The 24,300-nt window shown below is 36.6% G+C and overlaps 1 long non-coding RNA gene across 2 annotated transcripts in view; it reads left to right on the top strand.

The window, feature by feature from the left end:
• LOC123379748 overlaps nt 1-24,300 on the top strand; it is a 228,571-nt gene that overhangs the window by 73,666 nt on the left and 130,605 nt on the right. For both annotated transcript variants that reach the window (XR_006584623.1, XR_006584624.1), the window contains exon 2: nt 21,460-21,556. This is a non-coding gene — a long non-coding RNA (uncharacterized LOC123379748). The remainder of the gene's footprint in view (nt 1-21,459; nt 21,557-24,300) is intronic.

The following is a 24,300-nucleotide window of genomic DNA, read 5'->3' as shown; positions in this document are numbered from 1 at the left end:
CAAGAGAGAGCAAAGGAGAGGTTTTGTTTACCAGCCCGTCAGTGACAAATATGAATTGATAAACTCCTTACATAAATTACATTTCACTTATTTCTATTACATAAAAAAATACAGTGGATCAAGGAAGGAAACCAGAGAACATGGGACTGGGTGTATTTCCTAAACGTCTGGACCTAAATAAAATAAATACTAATCATCGGTAATGAGCACATTATATATTTGAATGCTAATAACACAGTCAAATTAGTTTTCTTGGTGCTTAGAAACAGTTTTCTGGTTTTGGCCTCTAGAGTTGAGTTCTTTTGTCCACACTATTTTTATCTTTTGTTGACCTCTTATCAATCATCAGGATCTCACATATACACGTAGCTGAGTTTCCTCAGTTTGTTCATCTATAAAATGAGTATGATAGGGGCCCCTGGGTGGTTCAGTCAGTTAAGCATCTGATTCTTGATTTCAGCTCAGGCCATGATTTCACGATTCATGAGTTTGAGGCCTGTGTCGGGCTCTGTGCTGACAGTGTGGCACCTACGTGGGATTCTCTCTCTCCTTTCTCTCTGTCCCTTCTCTCTCTCTCAAAATAATAAATACACATTAAAAATATATACAAAGTAAAAATAAAAATAAAACATAGGAATGCTAACAATGCTTACTTCAACTTTTTTTTAATTTTCTTAAATGTAGATTAAATGAGATTGCCTCTGAAAAACTCTAAGGTCATTGTCTGGCACATAAGTGCTCAATAAATTTTTGCTGTTACTATTATATGACTTTAACTAGAGCACCTTTTCTTAAAACAATTAAAAAAATTTTTTTTAATGTTTGTTCTTGAGAGAGAGAGAGAGCCTGAGTGGGAGAGGGGCAGAGAGAGAGAAGGAGACACAGAACGCGAAGTAGGTTTCAGGCTCCCAGATGTCAGCACAGAGCTTAATGCGGGGCTCGAATTCACAAACTGTGAGATCATGACCTGTGCCAAAGTAGGATGCTTAACCAACTGAGCCACCCAGGCGCCCCTTAAAATAATATTTATATCTTAATTATAAAAAAACTCATATCTGTTAGCACAAATTTTGAAAGATCGGATAAAAAATAAAAATCCACTTTAATATTACTATCTGATATGTTTATTATTAATATAACTATCATATTTCTTTATTAAGATATACCCATATAAATATATCTTTCTAAAATATCTATATAATGGTTCTTGACCTTTTGCCCCCCGCAATTAGTTCACGGACATCTTTCCATCAATAAATATAGATGTACCACTTAATTTTTAGTGTCTGCATCACACTTCATTGTAGTCTTATGATTTGAGTAACTATACCTGGCATCTTAAATGCTCTTTGTGGATATGGAAAATAAGAAATGCTTTTAATCAGCATGTTTTCATTAGCTACATCTGCCCGTTTGGCTGTCTTTTAAAAAATTACTGGAACCTATTCCATACTTAGATCTGGACCCCAGGTCCGCCACCTACTGGCTGTGTGACCTTGCACAAGTTACATAACAAAAGCCTGTTTTTGTTTTTTTGTTTTCATTTGTGAAACGGTGATAATAAAAGTATCTACTTCACAGCCTCGTTTTGTGGAATAAACCTGTCAAGACACTTAAAGCTTTGGGGGGCCCCTGAGTGGCTCAGTTGGTTTAGTGTCTGACTCTTGATTTCGGCTCAGGTCTTGAAATCACAGTTCAGAGGTTCCAGCCCTGCACTGTACAGAGCCTGTTTGGGATTCTCTCTCTCCCTCTCTCTCTGCTCCTTCCCTGCTCATGCTCTGTCTCTCAAAGAAAATAAATAAATAATCTTTAAAGAATTTGTAAAAACTTACTTAAAGCTTTGGGACTGGTTTTTGGTATATTGTTAATTCTTAAGTATTTACCTGAGGTCTTATAAAATCCTGGGGTTCCTCCTAAATCATCAAAGAAAAGTTACATTACTCCTTTAAGTTAGGTCGATTTTATTTGCAAGCTTCACATTATTTCACTGCTATATGTATATGTGTTTTGTGATGTCTATATGTAAAAATATATACTATCCTGCGTAACCCAATTCCCAAACCATATTAATTAGAAGAAGGTTTAATAAACTTATTTCTGAGCACACTGCTCACTGAACAATTTGGAAATAGTCACCATTGGACACTAGTAACTAGGTTTAATATTTTGCAACTTTTATTTTCTTTCTTAACACATCTGAGGAATAGGGGACACCCTTGTCAAGGACTCAGGCTTACTATACCATATCGATGAGTGCAGCAGTGGGGGCCATGGTACAGGAAGCTATCCATACCCACCCCGACTTTTAAAAACAGAACCTGGGGCAATGGTAAAATCTGAAGAGAACTTTAAAAAAAAAGTCCTTCCTCAGGCATTGTGATACATCAGTTCTGCAAAAGCCATTGCTTTTTAAATACCTGGATATGGTATCCTCATTAGGTAATTCTGGAACAAAAGTTACCCCATTGAGAGTTTCTCAACTTGTTGAAGTCCATGGATAGGGTACACTCTGACACTGAGCAAGTTCCTCTGTCCTCCAGTGGTCCAGGCAAGGCAAGGCAGCTAGTGCGCTCTTGCTAGGCCACCAGCAGTGTCACTTACTTTTGCCAGAGGGTTCTAAATGAACTTACATTTCTCTATGTGCCTTGACATGAAATAGTTGGCAAGCACACTGTTTTTTTTTAATGTTTATTTACTTTTGAGAGAGAGAGATTGAGGCAGAGAGACAGGGAACAGAGGCTTCAAAGCGGGCTCCACATTGACAGCACAGAGCCCAATGCTGAGCTCGAACTCACCACCCGTGGCTCATGACCTGAGCCAAAGCTGGATGCTTAACCGACAGAGCCACCCAGGTATCCCACCAAGCATACTCTTAAGTGCCACTTTCTACTGGTCTTACTTAGTAAAACTAAACCTACAGACCCATGATCAGTGAATTTTCATGAACTGTGAAAAATTCATGTGAATTTTTTCTGTTAGATAGATTAATTTGTACCCTTGCTATACCATAGAACATGCTTCTAGCATGTAAACCAGTGTTTATAAAAATTAGAGACTCATGGAACCCTAGAATGCATGTAATGACCCAGTTTGAGAAACATTGCTCCAAAAATTAACACTATATGATAATTTGGTGCTCACTAATGATTGTAAAACACAAATATAAATTTTTTTTCACAAATATAAATTTTTTGCAACTAAAAACATACAGAAAAACTGGATTGCAACTAGACCACTGAATAAAATAATGCAAATATTAATATGGCTTTAGGAGATGATCAAAATTAAAATAGCAAAATTAATAATTCCTATAGACATGTGAAATCCTCTAAGAGCAAAATTTTTGTAGATTACAAGATAATACCATTCTAAAGCAGTGGTTCTCAAAATGTATCCCTACAACAACAGATTAGCATTATCTAGAAACTTATGGAAAAACAAATTCTTGGAACCCACTTCATATTTACTGAAATAGAAGATCTGTAGGGGAACTTAATCATCTGTGTTTTAACAAGCTCTTCAGCTAATTCTGATGTGCAAGAGTTTGAGAACCACAATTAATGAGGCCAACTACTTTCCTATTCCTTACACACCAAGTGAATGCTGTCCTTCATTTACCTTAGGATACAATACCCTCATTTGAGTGAGGCTGCTGTTGTTTCAACTCCTTTTAAAGAATTTGTCTCAGGGCCATGTTGTAACTAAAAAGAAAATCTGTTTCATTATTTTATAGTTAAATCTCATTAAGCAATTGCTCAGAGTATCCGTATAAATCTTAGATTTGACTTTGCCCTGCATTGCAGACAAAAATCTGAAAGCTTTTCAAATTTGAAGTGATTAGTCTTTAAGGCAATACAATCAAAAAGTTTTATTGAAAGCTTGATATTTATTGAAAAGCCCTTGGTATACCACTTTTGGATCTTGTAGCACATTCTCCACCGTAATATCATTTAGTCTCTAACTCTCCCTAATTAGCCTTTGGCCAGAGAAGTTAACCTGATGACTACTTCATTTATTTGACTTTCCTACCTCCTGAGTCAGAACGAAAGTTAGCTTTGGAAGGAGACTGGGGGTCAAGTACTTGCCTGAGTAAAACTTTTTTTGGCCAGGAGAACACCAAGCCAAAACCCAATGTACCCACCTCATTGCCACAGCTGATGTGGCTACTAATATCTCTGCTGCTACGAGATCCTTTTCTTAATGTCCAATTCTCACAGCGTTCTCAAGACTCATCTTGTCTCAGAGCAATTATGGTGGTCAGGCTGCCCATGATGAGAAAAGGAACAAGACAGCATAAATCCCTGGGCAGTCCTACTGGCTCCTACTGTTTTGTCCATCACCAGCATTGTGTCCTGAGTGTTTAACCACCCACTCAAGTTAGTCCAGCTTTCATGGTAGAATCTCCAACCTAGCTCTTGTGACATTGTGCCCAAGATGACCCTCATTTTTACAAAAGGAATGCACTGTGAAGGAATAATCTGGGTTTTCCTCTGAACCTTGAGTGGATCTCACATCAGTTTCCTGAAGTCTCCCTGTAGTGCCTGTATAGCCTGAGGCTTCTTCCAGAGTCCCAATGAGGATAGCTAGAAAGTGATGGAATATTCCAGTTACTGGAGAAAAGAGGAATGGATGTTCAGTGTCACATCCAGAATTTAGAACACTTACCAGTTTATAGGAGGCAGAGAACCAAGATCACTAAGCAAATGAACATCAAACTCAATTGCGACATCCCAAGACAAACTGCTGATAAGATTTTAGTGAGCATGTAATTATTTATCACTCTGTATGTACATTTATGATTTATGAAGATGATCATATCTTATGTTTCTTTTTAACCTGCCTTTTCTTTTAACTTAAAAAGTTATCACAAATATCCTTTTTAGGTTACAAAAATTTCTCTTACAATATCTTTTTCTAACTTTTCATGCTATTTTCTTGTTGTACAAGATAATTTATTAAATGTCTCCTCTGTTGTTTAAAATATTCATTGTCTTGGGCACCTGGGTGGCTCAGTCAGTTGAGCATCCGACTTCAGCTCAGGTCATGATCTCACGGTTCGTGAGTTCAAGCCTGGCGTCAGGCACTGTGCTGACAACTCAGAGCCTGGAGCCTGCTTTGGATTCTGTGTCCCTCTACCATTTTTGTTTATGTTATAGACTCTCTACATTTTGTAATATAAATATAAGTAAATATGAACATAGATGTTGTCTTCTCATTTTTTTTCTTTTTAGAGAGGTAGGAAAGTATAATTATTTTTCTGTATTTTGAAAGAAATGGTGTAAAATTGTCCTGGAACTCTCTCCACATAGTATGCAGATTGTGTGTATACACATATAATTTTTATAATTTATTATATATATAATTTTTCCCCCTGGAACAGAGTGTTCATTGTGTCGAAAGAACTAGTCTCCCATTGCTAAACACTTGGGTGCTTGAAGTCTTTTGCCACCATTTTGTTATAATGAATAATAATAATTTCATATATGTATTGGAATATCTGCTCAGATTCATTTGGATACAATAAAATCTTTTTTTCTATAACATTAGTACTACTCTGATAGCTCCTAATTCTGACTAAACTTCTTTCAGAATCCAGACATATTAACTGTACTTATTTCATTTCTGAAATATAATAATGGAGGCATTCATTTTAGGAAGAAATGTAACAATCTGAGCATCTCAAATGCCATTTCTCATCTTGTAATTCTGGAAAGGATATTTTCGTTGACTCCAGAGAATTCAAGTTTGCTTTTTAAAAAAATATATGAGGCAATTGTGAATAGTGATCATGAGATTTTCCTCCATGATCTCCCACAGGTAGAAAAGAAAAATTGGTGTAACATTTTTTTCCTCCTTTTAAAATGTTTATTCATTGATTTTTTTTTTAATTTTTTTTTCAACGTTTATTTATTTTTGGGACAGAGAGAGACAGAGCATGAACGGGGGAGGGGCAGAGAGAGAGGGAGACACAGAATCGGAAACAGGCTCCAGGCTCTGAGCCATCAGCCCAGAGCCCAACATGGGGCTCGAACTCACGGACCGCGAGATCGTGACCTGGCTGAAGTCGGACGCTTAACCGACTGCACCACCCAGGCGCCCCTATTCATTGATTTTTGAGAGAGAGAGAGAGAGTGAGAGACAGCAAGAGAGGGGCAGAGAGAGGGTGACAGAGAATCCCAAGCAGGCTCCACACTGCCAGCACAGAACCAGATGCAGGGCTCAAACCCACAAACCGTGAGATCATGACCTGAGCTGAGATCAAGAGTTGTACTCTCTACTGGCTAAGCCATCCAGGTGCCCCAGAATTAGTGTAACTTAAATGTAGGCATGTTTCTGAAATTTAGGTTTGCTCACCCATATGTATGTGGTCTTACTACATATCTTATTCCATACTCTATAAAAGATTTATAAAGATTGAGTATTCAAATCTGACTTTGCCCAATTTTTTATTATCTATTTTTTCCCTGATTTTAATTATGAGCATGTCAGTTACCTTGTGATGGTATCAAATAACCTTTAGTCTTGTTTATTTTCAATAAAACTTCTCAATTTTTTTTTTTTAATTAACAGAACCTAACACTAATCTGTATTCTAGGGCAGTGGTTTTCAACCATTGGCTGCATATAAGAATCACCTGGGGGAGATTTTTTAAAAATGTTTATTTGTTTATTTTTGAGAGAGAGAGAGAGAGAGAGAGAGAGAGAGAGAGAGAGAGAGAGAATCCCAAGTAGGCTCTGTGCTGTCAGTGCAAAGCCCATCACAGGGCTTGAACTGATGGACCTTGAGATCACAACCTGAGCTGAAATCAAGAGTTGGACACTCAACTGACTGAGCCACCCAGGTGCCCCTGCTTTTATTTTTTTTTATTTATTTTTAAAATTTTTTAACTTTTAATCATTTTTGAGAGACAGAGACAGAGAGTGAGCAGGGGAGGAGCGGAGAGAGGGAGACAGAATCTGAAGCAGGCTCCAGGCTCTGAGCTATCAGCACAGAGCCCAGCACAGGGCTCAAACTCATGAACCTGTAAGATCATGACTTGAGCCGAAATCAAACTCTTAATCGACCGAGCCACCCAGGTGCCCTCAGGTGCCCCTATTTTTAAAACCTTAATAACAAGGCCACCACATTCCAATCAAACATAAAGATTTGGTGGTAGAACTTAAGTCATAGCATTTTTTAATGCTCCTCAGGTAACTTCAATCTGTAGTCAAGTTAGAGCATCACTGCTGGAGGGGAAGAAATCATTATAGGATTTTTGTCCATTTTTATTCCCCAATTAGGATTTATTTCAGTATGATTTACAGGAAGTATCAGTCTTTAAATATTTTGCATTGGGAATGAAAATCTAAAATAACAATACTTTGTTTTTCTATTTGATATGAAAGAGTGAATCAATAAAATAAACTACATCTTATGCAAAATTTTTCTCTATCTTGGCCTGTTGCAGAAAGAAATTCATTGACCTTCAGATTCTCAGTGTGGTACTTCTGGAGTCGATGAGGGATTGGCCATGGGAAGAAACATGTTGAGATATTGGTTTGCATTTGACCTTTATCCCATGGTAATGTGCCTCTCTCTGAGATGTTTCTAATGTGACACCAAGTTGTGCATAAATATCGCTGAGTAATTATTCTCTACTCAAATATATATCAAACTATAAAACCTCTGTGCCTAATTTTTATAAAGCAAACCAGTCACATGCAAAAGTGGGCGAGTCAACTATGATTCCAAAAACATCTCAGAATATGGGGAAAGCCGGCAGATTTTTCTCCCTTCTCATTGAATAGTTCATCTTTATTCCTGTGTGAACTGAAAAAGAGAATGTAGAGAAGTTGGAAAAGTTTTTATCCAGCTGTAGAAAAGTATTTTGATGGGCAAAATACTGTCCTGTTAAGAAGAAACGGGGACTTTTGAGCAAAGAGAAAAGGTGATTATTTTGGGAATTTGGGGCTAATTTGTCCCTAAATATCACTTCTGAAAAGTTATGGTACTGGAAACTTTAGTATTTTCATTTGAAAAAACATGACCCAATGACTAATGGGAAAGGAAAGATAATTAATATAAGAACATTTGGGGGCAAACAAGGCTGAAGTTTTGATTCTAGATTTCATTTCCTTATGCTTTTCCTATTACTGAATAAGATCATAGAAGACGTGATCATTGGACTAACTTAGAATCTATGACGTTTCATTACATATTATAATAGAAAGTGTTTTTTTTTTCCTTAGACTCTTCTCATAGATCTAACAGTCCGTTGATTTCCCCATCTTTGTGAATTGGTTATTTATTAGAAATATTATGTCTAAAAGTTTAAAGATGTGTATACCACTCTTTTGAAGAGGTTCCTTCCTCAAACACTCTCTCGGAGTGAGTTTATATTTTCATTACAAAACACACTATATTTGCAAGGCAGTATATTGCCTGCTATGACATTATTCTTTCATTTCAAGGATGTAATGTTTCTGACTTTTGGTTGAAGCCTCAGACTGATACCAATTATAGGACAACATGTACTGTTACTTTTAATGAATTACATTTGGTTACTGGGTTCTCTTCCTGCAGATTTCTTGAAGCATGCTTTCACCTTTCAAATATGTTGGCCTGCCATTAATCCAATGATTTCACCCTTTTTGTTCCCCCAGACAGGGTAATTTCATCAAAGTTTTCCCACATGGCCAAAATCTGTATTAGCTATTTGGTGTGCTGCAAATTTAAAAGCCAGTAGTATTCCTCCCACTCCTTATATATACAAAAAACAGATGTAGTGATTACACTGCCCTGTTCCTGGCTAAAGTAAATTTAGATGTAAGAATATAGCCTTTATATGTATTGGAGCAAAGTATGTCATTCTTTCTCATTCACTTAAAAGGATGTTTAATAAAATTGCTACTTATCAAAAGAGAAACTCCAGAGGAAGACTAAATAAATGAGGTGATATTTTAAAAGTTAATGAATGAGGTGCCTTGATCTATGGCTCCATTATACTCTTTTCATTGCTTCACAGAGCTCTTAAAACACAAGATGTGATGTAAAGGGTAGGTAAGCTAATTTAAACATGGCTTTAAAAGAGTAGGCAGTGAAACACATATTATGTTTACCGAAGGGCTGAAAAGTAGAATGTCCTTTATTCTAGAAGATATTACGAGGCAAAATGTAACATGCAAATTAATCTCCTTTTTAGCATAATATACACTACAATTGAGTTGTGTTTAAAGTGAGGAAGGCTACAAAAACTGTCTAGTGATACCAAATACAATAAAATATTTTTAAAACTTACATTAAGCATCACTTAGATGGTACTACCGATATTTCTATTTAACAGAGCTTGGTTCATACTCTATCTTCAAAAACATAATTTTATAATCAGTATAGATCATGCTTTTAGTGCCAGTCTATTTCACAGTGAGGATTCTGAGAGGTCTTAATTTTTGAAGTCTATATGAATGATTTTAACAAAACTACTCAAATAGCCCAGACTTAGCGCTCTTTGAAGACAAGTACCAAAAGTTAACTTGAGCTGCCTTAAACCAAAAATCTATTTTGAAATGTCTGCTGGTTTGTGTGATGCAATCTAATAGCAAGAAAGTGGTTCGCTCTTTAGGAGAGGCTGGAACTGGATCTTTAATGCCTACTGAAATATTTTCTGTCTTACATCTCTTCTTCCCCCTATGTACCCATCTCATTGTTTTTCCTGTGCTTGCCCTTTCTATGAAAAACAAATTAACAAATCTGTCATGCTGTCCCCTTGAGGTTTCCCTTTGAGGAGAGAGAATCTTGGGGGCTTTAAGGACTATCAATACAATGTTTATCCTCCTATTAAATTTAAAATTTTTTAATGTTTATTTATTTTTGAGAGAGAGAGAGAGTGAGAGAGAGTGCGAGCAGGGGAAGGGCATAGAGAGAGAGACACACAGGATCCAAGGCAGGCTGTAGGCTCAGAGCTGTTGGCACAGAGCCCCATGCAGGGCTCAAACCCACAGACCAGGAGGTCAATGACCTGAGCTGAAGTCGGATGCTCAACCGACTGAGCCACCCAGGTGCCCCAGTCCTCCTATTAAATTTTAAACAATCATCTGTTTTACTGATTCAAGAAATTCCTGGTAAGTACTGAAATTAGGAAATATATATGGAGGTACATCGAATACATATCTATTAGAATTTTGTGTAGGCTTCTCCAGACTCCATGTTTTCAGCTCATTCCCATTTCTAAGCTGTTTAAGAAAAAAGAGTATGCAGAAATGAGTTCAGAGTGCCTAAGCCAGCTTTCTCAATGAAGCCTATGCAGATGACCCTTTTTTATGGAAAACTGATATAGTAAGGACTGTATTTTAAAGCTTCCTTTTCCAGTTGAATTATTAAAAAATGAGTCCATTCTTTTCAGGAAGAATCCTACTTTTGGTACGGTTTTCTTGGTTGTAGTTGCCTTTGACTTGAAATTTGAAGTCTTCCACCAGAATGAATGCTGCAGTATTTTTGCTTCTTAGTAAAAAATTGTTTTCAGATTTATGCTCGTTATTTTGAGCATAAAAGATTTGTGACCGTGGCAATGGTTTTCAGTAACACAATGGCACTTAAGTTGCAGTATTAACACATTGTGGGGATTGGTACACTTTTTTCCTGCAACTTCAGGGCTGCTGAGAAAAGTGATTCAGTCCATGAAGGCCTTGGTAGAATTAGTTCACTTGCACATTTATTTTTAACAACTCAAATTATTTGCATAAGGACATGCAAGTATCCTTGTGCAGGTAAAAGGCTGCGTGTTGAGGAAAAAACACAAGATTAGGGAGTGAGATGCTTAGCTCCTTCTCTCCTGTGACATTGCTATGTGCGACTTAACAAACCACTTTCCTAGGCATTAGCTTTAAGATGTTAAGGTTAAGGAACATCTAAGGTTCCTTTTAGCTCTAACACTTTATTTCTATGATAAATGTTAATTGTATATATACACATAAACGCCCATCTAAGGTCCCTTTGGCTCTAATGGTCTATTTCTATGATAGATGTTAATTGTATATATACACATAAATCCCAGTTTCTTAGATAAAGGTAGAAACAAACTGCATAACTATGTATCTCATTGTCTCCCATTGTAAATGATCTCTACTCTCCCCTCCTCTCCCTCTCAGGGAATTCCAAGAACCCCAGAAAGGATTTCAGAAACCAAGGTTAAGAACTGATTTCTAGCATCCTAGAAATTATGATGCAATAGCTGCTTAGTCAATGTTGTTTTCACTTCCTTCCCATAGTCCTATTCATGTTAATAATATTCTGAGCTTTCAGCAAGCAGTTTGGAAGATTTGAAATTTAAAAGAGGAGAAAGGGGAACATGAAATACTATTTTTAACGATGGGGAAGGTCACTATTTTTAAAGGGAAAATGAAGAGCTGACTCCCAACTTTTTAAGGTAGACATGATCTTCTGCTCCCTGACGCCTGCCATTAAGACTTACTTTTTTATGAATGAGTGAACAAGAGAAAAAATGAACACTGAATGGCATTTTCAGGTCCGGCAATGAAAAGGTAAGACTGCAATACTGAAATAAACACGAGTTGAGGAGATGGGCATTCCAGATACAGTGTGGTATGCCAGCCCTCCAGTGATATTCATTAAGTCTCTTTATTTCCCTACTTTTTCTTTCAATATCTGTAAATTGGAGAGTCTGGACTAAATCTACTCCTAAGCTCACTTTTAACTGTAAATATACTGCTTTCGGGATATATGTCCGTTATGTAATATAAACAGAATTTTTCTGCATGTAGCTATTATGCTTTTAGTTCCCCAAAGTAGTTTTACCTTTACCTCTATTATCTGGAATGGACTCAGGGAATGCAAATTATTTGAATATTTTTAAGCAAATATTTCCAAAGCAAAAAATTTGAGTATTTGTTTAAGCAAATTATAGAAAGAAATATAAACTTTCAGGTACTCTCCCTTTTCTGTTATTTCCTATCCTGTAGAAAACATCATAAGCAGGACTTACTTTCAAGATTACCTCCCAAGTAGGTAAACTTCTACCTGTGGATAATTACCAACAGAGGAACATTGCATTTTAAAACCAAACATAAAACCAATGAAAACAAAACAAAACTTTTCATAAAAAAATGAGTTAGAGTAATAATTCCTAATAAATGAAAAGGCAAACATGGAAGTTATTTTCACAAGGATGATAAATAAGCCAAGATTTTCCTCTTTTACAATCTCAATTAAGCTGTAACATACACTCATGAAAAAGATAGTCCTGAATGTCCCAGAGGCACAAAAGAGGGTGGACCTACTTAGTTTATTTCTAAATTGTCAGCTCTTTTTTTTTCTATTCTTTCAGTAAAATAAACTGTTTTGCTGAATAAGAGGGTTAAGAAAAGGCCTGAGTGAGTCACTCCAATTTGTTTCCACGTTCTGAACAGTCAGTAAAGAAATTTATTGCCTCATTAGGCATTTTGAGTAGATTTCTGGAAACCTGGGTGACGTAAGCTAGAAAAGTAACCTAGTAAGACGGTTTAAAAGCGGCTGCAGCTGAATTTGTTTTTGAAATTGCCAGTTGCCTGTTAGACGGGAATGACATAGCGATTTGTTTCACGAAACGGTGCCAGGCAGCGGGCTGGTTTCAAGGAGGAAATTGTGTCTATTTTCAGCCCGTGCTAGAACATACTGTAAGATGACAGAGGCAAGATGATTGGAGGAGGGCCTTGGGCTCAGTAATGAGATCAAGACTAAGCTTCTTATGAGCGGAAACAATGGAGGCTGTGCCGTCGAGGCTGGGTGGTGAGCTTACAGCCCGCCGCGCACACAGGGGATGTCCCGCTCTTGTAGCCCCTGCTCTTTGTTTAGCTGATATTTAGTTAAGTTCAAATACAGATACTTAACATAGGACCTCCCTCACACTAAGGCATCTGTAACCACTCTACCTCGGGTTGTGAGCTTCAAAGACGCATTAATAGTCAAGGGAGCATAGGTTCTTTCCTCACACTGTACACTCGCAATCATCTTCCAGAGTTAGAAAGGAACTTCTCTTTAATTTCTTTTAAAAATGACTAAAAATTGGCAGTAGCTAAAGTATTATTTGTTTTTGAACAAAGGAATGTCGAATTCACTTCAAAATGTAAACAAGCCAGGAGGCAAAAACTCTGAAGGACAAATGATTTATTAATAAGCAGGACACAATGACTTGCTTGCCCAAAAGAACTTTCTTTTTGTATGTTTAGCAGATAAACACATTAATCATGATCAGTCTGCTCTATACCAAAAGAGAATTTGATAAATTAATCACATCCAACCATAAAACAAGGAAATTTCAGGGAATCTTCTAGATAAAAGGAGTGGAAATGTTTGTTTCCCATAATGAAAAGAAATGTGTGTGTCTATGTGTGTGTGCACATACATACCTATACGTATGTATACACATGTACATATATAGGCTAGACATACGACATTCTAATGAACAGGTTTGAGTTTCCATAAAGTTGGAGAATAATGGGATAAAAGGGAAAATAAAGATTTAATCTGAACTCCTTTTTTTTTTTTTCTTGTTAGTAACAAAGATTTCTCAGCACTGCTTATGTTCTAACTACAAAAGATTCCAACGTTGGGAGAGATCTTGGGGTATAAAAAGAAGGAAATATTTTCTCCACCATCAAATCTTTCAATTCTCCCAAATGGCCAACAGCCTGTTACCAGTGTTCTGTTGAACATCCAGAGAATAAAAGTTGAAAGAGATGAAAATATATGGTGACAAGATGCTGAGGGGGAGATATGGGGAAAAGAGGCCTGGATTCTTAACCCAGCTTTGCTAATCTTTGGCAGTTTCCTCATCAGTAACATGTAACACTTGGACTGGATGGCTTCAAATTGCCCTCGAAGTTTTAAGAACCTTAAAGTTCTGAGTCTACCTTGGTGGTCTGGAAGAGACTAAAATCCACTTAAAACTTGAAGGAAGGAATTAAAAGCAGCAAAATGGTGCCTTTCCTCATTATTCCCTTTCTAATTAACATTATAAAAGTTTCAGATCTGAGATCCTGCCAAATTTAAAGGTCTGCTGTTTTACATCTATACTCTTCTACATCCAATTATTTCTCCCTAAGAAAATATAAGATCAGTTATTTCTTAATGATTATTTGTTGACTGTGATGCTCATTGAGCTTCTTGTGGGTAGTGCAATTCAACAAATATTTAATTAATGGCTACTATGCATTGGGCGGTGAGAAAGCAATAGAAAATACCTACCACTCCCACCAACCCTCTCTTAAAAACATAACAAAATGACAAATAGTCCTTGGTTTAGGGAACTTAGAGTGTGCCTGGAACCAGAATAGTCATTCTGAATAGTTATTCAGAAATATTTATTCAATGATTGTGTTGATATACTGAAGGAAGTAATTAGAGTACAGTATTACAAATCTGTATATTTAAATATATATATATATTTAAATATGATACATGTATCGCTATTCAACGGAGTAGGAAAATCTTTGCTTAGAGGAGTCATGGAAATATTTAGAGAGTGGTTGACATTTCAGCTGAGCAGGCTCAACAACAAATAAGATTTCAAAAGCACATTTTTAACAAAGGTAACATACCAGTTTATGGAATGTTTGTGATTGATGAACCCATGTTTTGTGGAGAGTGGTCATAGGTTATAGGAGGTGCGGACAGAAAGGTGGTTGGAACAAAATTACCAAGAGTTTTTAAATACCAGGCTAAGTAATTTAAACTTCATATTACGAGTAGTTAAAACTTCATACTATAAATAAAAGGAAGTAGGGGTTTTTTAGTAAGGGAAAAAGGGAGATGGCCAGGTTTGTTTTTGTGACTTCTGATCCTTTCTGTGTGCCCAAAGTCTGAATTAGACATTTTAAGAGCTTCTCCAACGTTTCCACCCATGTTCCAGCAACCAAATGAAGTCAGTCTCTACCTTCTAAAGTAAGTAATGTATGATGTTTACACTATAGCATTGAATACACCAAGCAGACCTTTTCAAATGACACATCCCTCTTCAGCTTTCTGGAGATTCTGACATGTCTTCTGTCTTCCTAGCTCTTTTTCCCCCCATTTTTTTTAGACTTACAAATATACCATGTGGATTCCAGATGCCATTCATATCCTAACATAAACTCTAAGGACACAGAATAATGACAAATTATATAAGCCAAAATAAAAATAATAATAACATTGAAAGCCAGGAAATGTTAATAGTGTGAGCTCTGGATCCTGACAGCCGAGGTTTAGGTCTTGGTTTTGCCACTAACAGTGACTTTGACCAAGTTATTTAAATTCTGCAGCTAGGTTTTGGGGATAACATTACCTTCTCTTCCAGAGTTGTCTTGAGGATTAAAAAAGTTAATACAGAATATGGCTTGACCTATATTAAGCAGTCCATAAATCGTTGTAGATGTTGCTGTTACTGTATAATAGAGGAAGTTTGTAGAATCTCTGTTCATCCCTGATGATGTCTTCTTTCTGCCTCCATGAGTGATGCTGCTTCTTTTTGGGATGACCTTAGTCCTTCTCAACGTCTTCTACAAGGAGCATGCATTCTTCTCTTTGCCAAAATCTATATTTCACTATGATTACATATCTGAATCTAAATACACATTCAAATCTTTCCATGTTAAATCACAGCTTCTTGTTCTAACCAAACACCAATGTTTTTGTTCTGTTACCTTGTTCATTTTTTCCTTAAAATGGTAACTATTCCCCTCCAAATCTGCTTCTTACCCATGCATTTATTCAAGGGCTTTCTTTTTTTTTCAGATGCCTCGTTTAGTTTAGTAGTTCAAGAACTGTCAAGTCATTCCCTTATCGCAACACACTCCCCAATTTGAAAAGAAAATCTCATTTTCATTAATGCTTCTTCACAGATCTTATTTTTGGAAGACTTTATTAATCTTTATGGGTCTTCGCTAGATTTCATTAAGATTTTTACTTCCTTTTTAACTTGTGAAGACAAGATTGGGGCTCAGCTAAATTAGAGGGATTAGAGCATGGTTTAGAGCACCAAGTCCCAGACTGGGCTGAGTGTTCTGGAAACAACACTCTGCTTACCAGAAAGAGCCGTTTGGGAAGCCATTGCTTCTTCTACTACAATAGTTCTCTCCACCATCAACTCTGACAATTGTTTCTTTTCAGACCTGTGTGGTTCTGTGTTAAATAAATCTAGGGGGGCGCCTGGGTGGCTCAGTCGGTTAAGCATCTGACTTCGGCTCAGGTCATGACCTCACGGTCCGTGGGTTCGAGCCCCATGTCAGGCTCTGTGCTGACAGCTCAGAGCCTGGAGCCTGTTTCAGATCCTGCATCTCCCTCTTTCTCTGACCCTCGCCTGTTCATGCTCTCTCTCTCTGTCTCAAAAATAAATGTTAAAAAAAATTTTTTTTAAATAAATAAATAAATAAATAAATAAATCTAGGGGCGCCCGAGTGGCTCTGTCGGTTAAGCGTCAGACTCTTGATTTTGGTTCAGGTCATGATCTCAAGGTTTGTGAGAGTAGGCCCCACAAGGGGCTCTGTGCTGACAGCTAGGAACCTGGAGCCTGCTTGGGATTCTATGTCTCCCTCTCTTTCTGCCCCTCCTCTGCTCACACGTGCAAATGCACATGTGCACTCTCTCTCAAATTAAATAAATAAACATTAAAAAAATGTAAATAATGATTTAGAATGGGAATCACCGTAAAATGCAAACTATTCTCGTTATTAAACTAAATTTAACAGTGATCCAGGATTTTAAAATCAGAGTAAAAAATGACAAAGAGAAAAGCAAAATCTGTGATGGATTTATTATTGATTTTATTGCATTGCCAAGGTCAATTAGAACTGAACTGTTATGAGTAATATTAGTATTCTATAAAATATTAAGATCTTACTACATTATTTGTTTTCATCATTTAATAGAAGTAGTTTTGGTTTTTGTCTTCCTCCTTCAATAAAATTAAGCAGCCCAGGAGATCTTGCATTAATGCAAGAAAGTTGGATTGATATTATTAGTTATATATCATTTATATGTTGTAGTTGTTCATCGTCACTGGGCTTCCAATATGCTTTAATTTTATTCAGTGAGAGTAAATTTTGTGTATCTGAGCTATTCAAAAATGAATGTCATTCCAGGCTTATGGTAGACCCCACGGCTCTTTGGCCTTATGTTGCTCTGAATACCACCTCCCCCCTCCCAAATTGCTTTTCAGACTAGTTAAGTCATCTCTAAAACAGATCTCCAAGACTGACGTATAGGCTATGGGATGATAATAGATTTGTCATACACCAAAACCAGAAAGAGTCTCACCACCTTAATTGTGGTGAAATTGTAAGCAAAAAGAATACGTAAATTAGCATGTCTGGAGGCCCTTTTCAGACTGCATCACTCTCCATCAAAAATGTTGCAGGTAAATAAAATATGTTCTTACTGAATAATAAGTATAATATGTGCAATTTATTGTCATTACAAAGAGTTTTTATTGTATCTGAAGAATTCCACAGAGGGCCATTACAAATCCATTATAGTATTTTTAGTTAGTGATCTGCTCTGCTTCCCAAACCGTGCTCATTTTATGCAGCATTAGACTGATATATGCATGTCTAGATCAGGCCTGGTCCAATTCTGCATACAATAGTTTAAGAGGGTTTTCGTTGCCTTGTTGGCTATTTCTTAAAGGTGCAAAATAATTGGAGTAAATGTGATGCTCTTTAAAAGGTAAAAGTTCAGTTTAAACTTGAATGAAGGTTAAGTTTTTATTTGTAATGACTGAAAGAAACAGATTTCCAATAGGAAGGGCTTTATAGTTATAATATTAATAATTGAGTTTCATAAGAATATCACCACTTACCTCTAGAGAAACGGTTTCTCCTTGATGTTTCATTGACTTTCCATGATGTCTCCACTCTCTCACTTGGAATTCACAGTCCAGGTCTCAACTTACATTTTTACTACTTTTATGTATAATCACTTTTTCACATAAGACCTTCTTTCCACCCAGGCTCATCTTTCCAATTATGTGGATCCCACTACCTTTTTTTTTTTCACTTTTACTTATACTTTACTTTCATGTAAACCTTTTACTTCTCCAAACACCTTTTCTAACTGCTTCAATTTTTTACTTTCTCTGAACACCTTTACTGTATTCCAGTTTTTTTTTTTCCTGTCCTAGAGAGCCATTAAAATCCTCCCTTTTCTATAAACCTTTTCTGCGAGTGGGAATCTTTTTCTTTCCAATAAGATTATGCATCTGCTATCTTGAACTGATTACATCTGTAAGTAGGACAGAAAGGGAGTGTACACCCATTGAATGACCCTCATTTTCCGTGGATTTTGCTAGGTGTTCTACATTATATGTCTCATTTAATTCACATAGCAACCAAGGAATATGGATCTATCTTGCTTGATATACAGATGGAGAACCTGGGGTCTGGTGAATTTCAGTTACTTTCACAAAGTCTTTCTGGTAGAAAGCAGCAGAGCATAGATTCAAACCTTTCTCTCTTCTGCACCCAAACCTGTGTTTTTTGTGCTCAGGTGTCTTTCCCTCTAGGGGGGTCTATTTCATTTTTTCATCTGATTGACGGCGAGAATTCTATCATGAGAATTTTTATCCTTTTAGATAGCTCTCACATAGTTGGCCTCCTATTGGGCCTCAATTCTGCATTTAGAAGTCCTTGAGTAACTCACAGGCAATGTTGCCCTTTATGCTTTTCCCATTTTTACTCACTTAAAACAAGGTATATATTCATAGTTGGAAATCTTATGTTTTCCCCTGTAAGCAAAAAAGAAAACATATGAATAATGAAGGAACTTTCAGAAAAACTTGCTATATTTTCAAGTTGGTCAGGAATATAAAGGAGTTTCTTATGTTTTCTAAGTTTAACTTGTAGTTATTGTATTTTATTCTTGCATGGTTGATAATATTTCTTAGGTTACACAGCTTTGTGTTCTCCTGTAGGCTAAGACCCATTTTTCTTACATCATCTGAATCTTCACTGGGGAAAAAAAATCTTCAAAGAGATAACGTGGACTTTGAACTAAACTCAGTCATGCTTAAGAAAGTCAGTTTTAATACCTTACCTTGAATTTGATATCATTTATTTTTATTTTTTTTAATTTTTTTTTATTTTTTAATGTTTATTTATTTTTGTGAGAGACAGAGACAGAATGCGAGTGGCTTAGGGGCAGAGAGAGAGGAAGACACAGAATCCAAAGCAGACTCCAGGCTCTGAGCTGTCAGCACAGAGCCCGACGCAGGGCTCGAACCCACGAGCTGTGAGATCATGACCTGAGCTGAAGTCGGACGCTCAACTGACTGAGCCACCCAGGCGCCCCTAATTTGATATCATTTAAAGAGCAATATAATTTTAAAAATGTTTTGAATGAAATAACATGTTTGAATACAATTTTAAGACCTATGCTACTCCTGTGTAGATGGAGCAAATTACAAAATAAGTCATTACTAAGCCCATAAATATCGAAGGAACTTGTAGAATTCCTAACAAACAACTTGGAATTGTCCATCTATTGTTTGTCATTTTATTCTAAACCAAACTCCTAAATAACTTGCAAGAAAAAGCTTTAGATGATTGGATAATATTTATCTATAAAGTCAGCATAAATCTCCCTCTAAAATGTAATACAAGCCAAACAGGAGCTGTCTAATATTACTTATGCTAAATGAAAAAAATTATGCTGAGTCTTTTGTCAACTACTGCATGTTAATTGTGTAAGATTAAGGTGAGAGCTAAGAAAATTAAAACAGAAAATAGAAGGCTTTGTTCTCAGTCTCATGGGATTTGCACTGTAACAAAGAACACAAGGCATTGGCTTCAACAGAGATATATACACATACATCACATCTCAAGATATCATAACTGCCGAGAATGAGGCACAGACGAGTTCAGTAGACACTTCCACGGACGTGCAATTTGAGAGGAGGCTTCAAAGAGGAACAGGGTTTTGTTAGGTAGAAAGCAGGTGACACAACCTTTTGGACAGGAAGGAAAATGTACATCAATCTACCGAAGTGGCTTATTAAAGATATGTTTGGTAGAGACATCAGATTGCCTAAAATGGAAGCTTTGTTCAAATAACAAAATCTTGTCTTCTTTCTATATATATTTTTCTTACTTTACATCTATCAGTTGACCACTGTTTTTGACAAGTACAGACTAACATGTTTTAATATCTCTGCACTTTTATCAGGTGTGAGACATAAGCTTTGAATTCTTGGACACAAGTGACCCATTTCTTTGAGGGTCTAACCACTTGATAAGACCCACTGATCTCAGCTGCTAGATGGTTGATCACTTTGCTCGCCATGAAACATCATCCTATGAAGCTATGTCCTAAGAGCACCAAAATTTTTAGCTTCTTGAGAAGCTAAACCAGGAGTGTTACGGTTCACTTCCACACCTTGTCCAGCTGTGCCTGAACAGCTTGATTTCTCATCCATTTCATGTTGAACAGAAATATTCTCAGAAATTCTTTGTTTCCTTTGAGCTACCAAGATTTTGGCCTGCCTTTTTATTGGTCATTTCCTGAAGGGTTTGGGGTATTTGACCACTTTAAACCACTTCTCTGAGAACCAGCACATCCTAAAAATGGTCTAAGGCTTGTCCTTTGATTATCAATAGGGATCACCTTTAGAGGAGTCGCAGAAGAGACCAGATTGAAACAGGAATCTGTCAGGTTCCCTGTTGCATGTTTTTAATTCACACACCCCCATGGCTACATCCAACAGAGGTGACCTGAATTTTCGCTTTGATGTTGCATACCATGAATTCCCATTGCAGGTCAGGAACAAAGGGAGAATTTTAAAGCTATTTTTCTAACATTGCCTTAGCAGATACTGACTAATTGTATCCCAGGAACATGCTCCTGATTTTAGAATCATAAACATCAGTAGGACTCAAGATGCTTGCAGAGTGATACAGTGACTTTGATTCCTCTTGGGTGGTCAAAACACAGCATGTGTGATATTTTTATAAACTATGGTTCACAGAGCACATAGTTCTAGAGCATTTTGTTTTCATTATGTTCGTGTCAATGGAAACAGTTGTGCTTCCTGATGTCTTACTGAGATGGCCTCTTTGGTAATTTTAGGCTACTTTCCCAAGGATACTGCATGTTGCCTGACCCTTATTCCTGAGGAAATAAGTAGGACTTGGACTGACTTATGGATAATGTACTTTCTTTAAGAATGGCAGAAGGAAAAATATCAGACTAGGAGGCACTCCAGAAATAATAATGGAGAATCTCATCCTGTTTTGTAAACTCTTTGTACTTTGCTCTCTGTGAGTTTTGTGGGAATATTATTTTTAAAGGGCCATTGTACTTTGGAAGATATTACGTTGCATTACATTTGGTTTAGAGTTAAGGAAGAAAAATAAGATATTATTAACAAGTTTGTAAAACTTGGCTTTAGTATACCTATAGGAAGTTTTTGAATGAGTGCTAATTCTGAATTTACAGGTCAACATTTTTTCTCTCTAGCAGTTTTATTTGGAATGCCCCTGGTGATATAAAGATGGGAAAGAACAATACCCACCCAGTGCTTCACTTGAAGAAATTCCAATATTCTGGAAATCAGGTAAAGATAAAATACAGATACCATTAGGAATGCACATTCTCTTTGTAAAAGAAAGTTTGCTCAAGAAGATATTTACTATCAAATTCATATATTTCTTCGTGTGCAAACTCTGCATCTAACATTTGTTTTATGAGAGCATTGTGTTTTCTAAAGCATTCATTCATTCATTAACTTAGTAAAGTCATATTAGTACTACTATCTATGTCTGTGGAAATATTTTGAAGAAAAAGAGGACATATGCCTATTTGATTTAACTTGGATAATCCTAAACAAAGAAAAGAGGATGGGGTTAGGTACATTAAAAGTTTCTTTAAAAAGTATCTTTTATTTCCACCACATAACTATATACACACCTACTTAGAATGCAAATAAGTTTGGAGGTTAAATACCAAAGGAAATAAACCCTTTGGCACTAGTGCAGGGGGTCAACCACTTTCAATTTCAATTTTTATTTTTCTTCTGTGTTTCTACATATTGTGCATCCATCTGGGTCATGACTCCTCAACTTAGATCTCATTGATTGACTCTTGCTGGTACAGATGAAAGTTTAAGCTTTCTTAAAATCCCCACATTCTTTACTTTATTCTTCCATTATAGCTATGTCACATTTTCGTTTGAATCCATATCTGAGTTTTTAATTATTAGGACTACACAAATAGCATTTGCTGCAGAACCTGGTGACGGGATATGACAAAAATTATTGTAGAATTTTTTTCTTTTTCTTTCTTTCTTTTTTCTTTTTGAGAGAAACAGAGAGAGCATGACCAGGGGAAGGGCAGAGGGAGAGGGAGACAGAGAAGGAGACAGAGAATCCCAAGCAGGCTTCGCAGGGCCAGAGTGCAGAGCTCTATGCGGGGCTCGAACTCATGAAACGGTGCCATCATGTCATGACCTGAGCCGAAATCAAGAGTCAGACACTTAACTGACTGAAACAGCCAGGCACCCCAGACATTTTTTCTTTAATAACAAGTGTTTCATTTATTTTTCTTTTTTGCCCAGTTTCCTTGTCTTCCTTTCTTACTCCCTACCTCTCTTTCTCCTTTTCTTTCTTACTTTCTTGTCTTTCCTAAGTCTTCCCCAAGGCTCCAAAATTTTTATAAGATGCTTCTCTATTCAATTTTTTACACAGGTAAGTTGGTTACATAATCTAGTATTTTCTTTTTTTTTTTTTCCTTTTTTTCTTTTATCTTGAAGAACACCCTCCTGGGAGCCACTTTCCTCCAACTTTTATCTTTTCAGGTTGGTCTGTAAAGTATCCTATAAGAAGATGTTATCCAGAGTTTTTTTGGATATCATCCTAAAAATTTATTTTTCCATTTTATGATGTTGTAGCCTCTTCTAGAAAGTATGTCCTCATTTTATTCAGTTATCTCTCTCTCTCTCTCTCTCTCTCTCTCTCTCTCTCACTCCCTCTCTCTCTCTTTTGGCTGGAACTCATGTTCTAGTAATGTTTTGGGAAGGGTTCTACAGGTGATAAACATTTTATGAACTTGCAGGTTGAGAAATGTTTTTATTCTACTTGATTCTTGATTGAATCTTTGGCTGGGAATAGAATTATAGATTTAGAACATTTTTCACTCAGAAATAAAAGCATTTTCCCATTACCTTCCAACTTCCAATGCTGTTGCTGAGAAGACCAATGTCATTCTGATCCTGATATTTTGATTAGTATTTACTTTCATCACTAACAAACTTTGAGATCTTCTCTATATTTCTGGTGTTATAATTTTATCAGAATATGTCTGAGTGGGTTTTTCCTCATCCCTTGTCTTGAGACACTTGATAGATCCTTTCAATCTGGAAAATAATGCTGTCAATTATAAGAAACTTCCTTGGGGCGCCTGGGTGGCTCAGTCAGTTAAGCATCCAACTTTCAGCTCAGGTCATGACTCAGGATTCATGAGTTCAAGCCTTTCGTTGGGATCTGTGCTGACAGCTCAGAATCTGGAGCCTGCTTCAGATCTGTGTCTCCCTCTCTCTCTCCGCCTCTCCCTTGCTCATGCTCGCTCTCTGTCTCTCTCTCTCCTCTCTCTCTCTCTCTCTCTCTCTCTCCCTTTCTCTCAAAAATAAATAAAAAATAAGAAAAAAATAAATTCCTTATATTATATCCTTAATAATTTACTTACTAGCATTTTCTCTAATCTCCATTTCCTGAATTGCCAGTTGTGGAGTGTTGAATGATCTCTACTGATGATCTAACTTTAAAAAATCATTTCTCTCTCCTGTTAGTCTTTTTGAATTTACTCCTTATTATCTTCTAATACTTCTACTAAAATTTCACTTTTGATGATCGTATGTTAAATTAATATTATCCTTTTATTCTCTGCCTGTTTCTCTTATGTTTTATTGCATCCTGTCTTGTTTCATCAAGGCAACACCTTTTCTGATATGTGGGGTCATTATTACTACTTCCTTACAATTCTCATTGTATATTCTCTATTTCCCTGGGTTCCCTCTTTTCTTTCACTTAATTTTGTTTCCTAGTTTTTCCTTGATGGATTCTCAGTAATGATCTTTGACTTTTAAATCATATTCTTTTTTTTATTATGAAATTTATTTTGGTTTCCATACAACACCCAGTGCTCATCCCAACAGGTGCCCTCCTCAATGCCCATCACCCACTTTCCTCTCCCTTCCAGCCCCCATCAACCCTCAGTTTATTCTCAGTTTTTAAGAGTCTCTTATGGTTTGGCTCCCTCCCTCTCTTCTTTTTTTTTTCCTTCCCCTCCTCCATGGTCTTCTGT

The sequence above is a fragment of the Felis catus genome, chromosome C2 (assembly GCF_018350175.1).
Source record: "Felis catus isolate Fca126 chromosome C2, F.catus_Fca126_mat1.0, whole genome shotgun sequence".
Taxonomy (NCBI): domain Eukaryota; kingdom Metazoa; phylum Chordata; class Mammalia; order Carnivora; family Felidae; genus Felis; species Felis catus.
This window is presented reverse-complemented; position numbering and strand designations above follow the sequence as displayed.